We start from the raw sequence: 5,572 nt of genomic DNA on the forward strand, positions 1-5,572 counted from the left end.
TAGCAGCTGACACAAAGATTGTTGAATGTTGGGCAAATAAAGATAGAAAAACCATGGAATGTGTGGTATGATGTGGTCCGAACACGATGCGAGGGGAAAAAGTCGTGTGACGGTCAATGGCGACGCAAGAATGGATCTTGTGTGGCTGAACAAGTGTCTCGACTTGCAAAAGGGGAGAAAAATGGGGTTGCTCGAAGGAATCACACTAAATCTGCCATTACCTGCGGCCGGAGTAAGTATCCGTTCTTGAAATCGAGCCCGGTCGGTCGGTCGGTAAGGCATTCGCCACGATAGAAAGTGGGCGGAGCCTAAATGGCCCTAAAACTGAGATCGGTATAATCCACTTTCAGGTGCCCCAACGGGTTTACCCTGGTGGCCGAGTGGATAGCGTGACGTCAGCGTGCATTTTAGACTTTCGAAGGTTTTGGGTTCGAGACCCGGAATCGCCTGATTACGATAAATTTTTCCGCTCTTAACGGGCCTCGAACCCAAAACCTTCGAAAGTCTAAAATGCACGCTGACGTCACGCTATCCACTCGGCTACCAGGGTAAACCCGGTGGGGCACCTGGAAGCGCCTTATGCCGATCTCAGTTTAGGCCCATTTAGGCCCCGCCCACTTCTCTCTATCGTCAGCCCAGCCCGTGTGACGTCACGTCCACTACTGCCGTCGACTGTTTGGCTCTGTACGCGGGTCTCTCAGTCTCCCGAACCGTCCGACTATCAGTGAAAGGAGTTCCCACGCGACTTCCAGGACACGGCTACTGTCTAGCACTCAAAGACACGTCGTTGGAGCCGTACTTCGGATTTTATTGAGACCTTTACAAAATTATGAATATACAATAAACACAGTAATTGTTCTTCATAAGAGGGCGGGGCATCTTCAGATGAAAGTCGACCAGCTATGAAGCTGGGGGGGGGGATGATCTGCCTCGGGCCGGGTCCGATTGATGAGTGCTGCCCCGCCGGGTGGTGGACGGGGCGGCGCCGGCGGCAGTCGGCCCCTGGCAGCTAGACCGGCCCGCCGAGCCGATTAACCCCGGTGATGATCTCTGATGGCCGCGGGCGGTGACGGCCGCCAATCTGGACCGTCTGGAAGCGAATGGAGATCAGTGAGGGGTGGGCACGCTAGGGGGCGGGGGTGGGGGAAGGACAAGAGAGGGAGGGAGGGTACCACGGACTGACGAAATCATAACAACAGAATAGGGGCAGGGGAGGGGCTGTGGTGCTGTTACAAAGGGGATGGGGCATACCTGGCGCTACGAGAACTTTGAAACAACCGGATGCAGAAGCGACATGACATCACATGACAACTTACAGTTTACACGTTGACAAATATAACGCTGCGAGCAGCATGAAAACACGTCAAACCGTTCGCAGCGCCAGATTGAGATACTGATACAAGCATGACAAAGGTGACAGACACATACCGAACCACTCTTCGGGGTCCTCCGTTCTCTCTCTCTCTCTCTCTCTCTCTCTCTCTCTCTCTCTCTCTCTCTCTCTCTCTCTCTCTCTCTCTCTCTCTCTCTCTCTCTCTCTCTCTCTCTCTCCTCTCTCTCTCTCTCTCCCTCTCTCTCTCTCTCTCTCTCTCTCTCTCTCTCTCTCTCTCTCTCTCCCGGCTAATCTCTCTCTCTCTCTCTCTCTCCCTCTCTCTCTCTCTCTCTCTCTCTCTCTCCCTCTCTCTCTCTCCCTCTCTCTCTCTCTCTCTCTCTCTCTCTCTCTCTCTCTCTCTCTCTCTCTCTCTCTCTCTCTCTCCCCGGCTAATTCATGACACTCGAGTCACTGGACAAATTGCCGATGCTGGAACGTCACTGAAGCCAGCATCTCCACTCCAAAATGCAGCCTCACAGCTCATAGCTCACCGATAATTGTTCCCAACTCCTTGCACAATGCACAACTTTCATCTCACTGTTCCTGCCGCTCTCACAGTCACAAATAAACAACTGTAAGTCCTTCAATATCCTACAAATCGCTTGGAAATGCTTTATTGTTTGCAAATACCCGGTAACAATCAGCTGATTAGATATTCAGAGACACCTATCGGCGGCATTTAGAACCTTAAGCTCATGCAAGCAGCGCCACCTATGCCCCGAACTGCCGAGTCCGATTTCCACTAGCTGCCCATAACACAGGCCACGGCCTGCGCGCTATACAACTAGTGACATCTAGCGGTGGCATCTGTCGCTACTGCCTGGTGCCTGTGTTATGTGCAGCTAGTGGATTCGAGGTTGGGCGGTTTGGGTCATAGGTGGCAGCACTTGCGGGTAACTAAGGGTTCAACGTATGGACACCAGGTGGCAGTGTAAGCTCATTTAGGGCTTACGTTACACTACAGGGCCGTGCGTGCTACTGTTGTGCAGAACCGTATCTTTTTTTTTTTTTTTGTTCAACTAAAGGGCCAAACGGGTAACGCCACGGCTAGGGAGCGATAACAATCCTACCAAGCGTACGTTCTACGTTGCATTCGACATCGGTATCAACGGTAAATATTTGGTACCTTTGGCAGGGAGCATTGATGCAATTAGTCACACTTTTAGATTGCTTTTTTTCTTCTTCACGAATGACTGTTTTACTCGTTGTCATGTCTGTTGTGCACGGTATCAGCCTCAAACACCGAATGATCCCGCTGGTCTCGAAAGATAATCCCCGATTATCCGCCAATGTCGAACGCACGCATATGGCCGCGAACTATCTTATCAGTGCCGCGGGAGATATTGCATGAGGTATTTCGCCTGGCGTATATCCTTCTTCTTTCTATTGCTAGTTTACCGTCTCTCTCAGGCATAAGACCCTCTACAGTTTATATCATCAAGTCTTTCAAGCTTTTTTAACAGCATTGTTTGCACTGTCTCATTACACGAAGCGAACTGTGAAGCCATGCTCGACAGATTTGTAAACGATATTTCATCTCGATCTCATCAACAGGAAATTTTCACAATGTACTAACCAGTATAACGCCTTTTGGGGCGACTAACGGAGCGAGCGAGAGGATGGGCCTTGCACGTGCGAAATTGCGAGGGGGTACCTCCAACTGACTTGTGCACGGCACCCTACTAACTGGTCTCTAGCGATGTGCCAAATTTGTGCACAATCGGCCCAGCCGTTCTCGAGATCTGGAAGCGGCACCCTGCACGTGCGCACGTGCAAAATGGGTCCCAACTGACTTGTGCACGGCACCCTACTAACCGGTCCCTAACCGTGTACCAAATTTGAGCGCAATCGGTCCAGCCGTTCCCGAGATCTGGAAACGACCCCTGCACGTGCGCACGTGCAGCAGCACCCCAACTCTGGCACATGTATATGCAGTGCCTAGTGGGTGCCTACCTACATGCCAACTTTCAGCGCAATCGGCCAAGTAGTTACCGAGATATTGCAACAATTACAAAACTGACACCTCTTCGTTTTCCACGTGGCACGTGCATAAGGGGTCACCCACATGCATCGGGAATAGTCCAATACTTGGTAGAAGGAATGAAGCTACCCTACAAAAATTACCGCGTGTAAATCGGTCAAGTGGTTGCTGAGATATAAGCCTCGCAAAAGCGTGACCACGGCCGGCCGGCCGGCCGGCCGGCCGCTCATACTCAGAAATTTCCGTTAATCTAAGGAAAGACTACGCTCGCTTCGCTCGCTCCGTAATGAAATATCACCTATTGTTATCATCGCATACCAGCTGCTCACCAGCAAACAATCAGAATTAGAACAAATGTAGAAGTGTATTTCGGCGATGCATTCAATACCAATTGTTATTCTGACAGTACAAATATGTTAGTCAGACATTTTATAAAGTTTTTCATCACTACAGTTCACACACAAACACAAATCCTACGCATGTACGAAGCGAGACCATTCAACAAACACAGCATAACTCTCGCGGGCCCGGGGGGGGGGGCGTTTTTCGCCCCCCCCCCCTGGCAAATATTTGTGATAGCTCCCGAACGCTTAGGGATAGGAAAGCGAAACTTGCAGTTCCTTTTCTCCCATCAATTTGGCATCTTCTGAAGTAAAAAATATGGACATAGCCCCCTTGATGACGTCACAAGGTCCATTTTTCTAGACCCCTGCACGGCAAACTTCGGCGTCACAGACGCAAACTTCAAATAGCTGCTAAAAATAGAGTTTTAGAGATAAAGACAAATTACGAGCACGGTTGTGTAGCGTTTGACCTAGATAAAAATATAAAAATAGTTTTGGTGACATGAGGTCAGAGGTCAGGTCAACGACCCCAAAATGTGGTTTTAGTTTTTCGCAAATAACTTCGACAAAAATGGTCCTAGAGCTACGGCAGTGGTACCATCGCATTCGCCTTGTCAAGCCGCGTCGAATGATATATATTTTGTTCGGAAAAGGTCAAGTTTTATGTTGACCTCTTGTGACCTCGAATGACCTCTGGTTGACCTTGACACATGTAAGGTCGTTTATTTGTACAAACACAAACATGAACACAAACACAGACACAAATGGCATCTGTCTGAAATTTCAACAACATTTTCAGAAAAGATGCATGAACAGGTGCGCAAAACTTGGGTTTGTAAGATATTTTGAGATAGCTGGGAAATGAGAATCACTGAGGGGGGGGGGGTCCAACCCTCCGGGCCCGGCGCAGGTAAAATTGAAGTCCTGACCACAGACAGAATATGGCTGCAGTTTCGGCTGACCACACGTGACCGCTGTTGTCACATCTCGACATTTACGATCCAAATGCCGCAGGAACAAATTACCGGAGGACAGTTGACGCTAAATCACTCCCCACTACCAGCTAGACGTTAGTAGCATCGAGTTATTATGCATCGTGTGAATCAACGCAGCTCTGCATGATGCAATTGCAACAACGACGCAGTTCTGCAGTGGGCAGCCACGAGTGCTGTGTGGTCTTGCCCCCCCCCCCCCCCCCCAGCGGATTGGTCGCGCACAAAGTCTGCACTTGCCGGGGCATTTCGCATAGCACGATATGACCGGGTGGTCGAGTTATCATAATCCCTCTCGACAAATGATGAACAACTAGTGCACAAACAGATTGCCGAGGCCCGCAGCGATAACACACCAATCTGAAATGCACTCATGATAAATCAAGCGGGTCCTATCACAAAGGAACTGACGAGCGAGGTCAACGTCTAGCTGCCAATCATATCCCTTCGCGATCCTTTGTTAGGCAGCGAATGGATAATCGAGACATGGAGGCGTTCAATTCAGACGTTCAAGACGTCCGTCGATTTCACCCTTGCTCTACCTTGCAGTAAAACAGCTTACGAGATACCGCCTTATGCTTTACATGGTTCTCAAAGTTGCCGCTGATTAGTGTCACGGCAGACACTAAGGATTTTTGTACTCAGTACTCATCTCGGTGAATCTTCGAGACAGACAGTGGACTATGCGGACGGGTGACGGTGTGCCACAGTGGCAGAGACCGGCCTGATGGGACGACAATGTCCCTGTGGGACAGCCCGCTCTACCGCTCATACGGTCACCCCAAAGAGGGTGTTCTCCAAGAAGGACTGGCTCTCGCCACCGGTTGCCTTGGGGGGGGGGGGGGGGGGGTGACTGTTAACCATGACTGGGTATGTGAGGAAT

The 5,572-nt window shown here is 50.2% G+C and overlaps 1 long non-coding RNA gene across 1 annotated transcript; it reads right to left on the bottom strand.

Moving 5' to 3' along the window:
* Positions 1-787: 787 nt before the first annotated feature.
* Positions 788-2,012, bottom strand: LOC122368135. Its single transcript, XR_006254193.1, has 2 exons — positions 1,864-2,012; positions 788-1,090 (listed from the first exon to the last, which is right to left on the bottom strand). It is a non-coding gene; the product is annotated as an uncharacterized LOC122368135 (long non-coding RNA).
* Between the last annotated feature and the right edge of the window lie 3,560 nt (positions 2,013-5,572).

This window comes from Amphibalanus amphitrite, unplaced genomic scaffold (assembly GCF_019059575.1).
Source record: "Amphibalanus amphitrite isolate SeventyFive unplaced genomic scaffold, NRLGWU_Aamphi_draft 000926F_arrow, whole genome shotgun sequence".
In the NCBI taxonomy this organism is placed as follows: domain Eukaryota; kingdom Metazoa; phylum Arthropoda; class Thecostraca; order Balanomorpha; family Balanidae; genus Amphibalanus; species Amphibalanus amphitrite.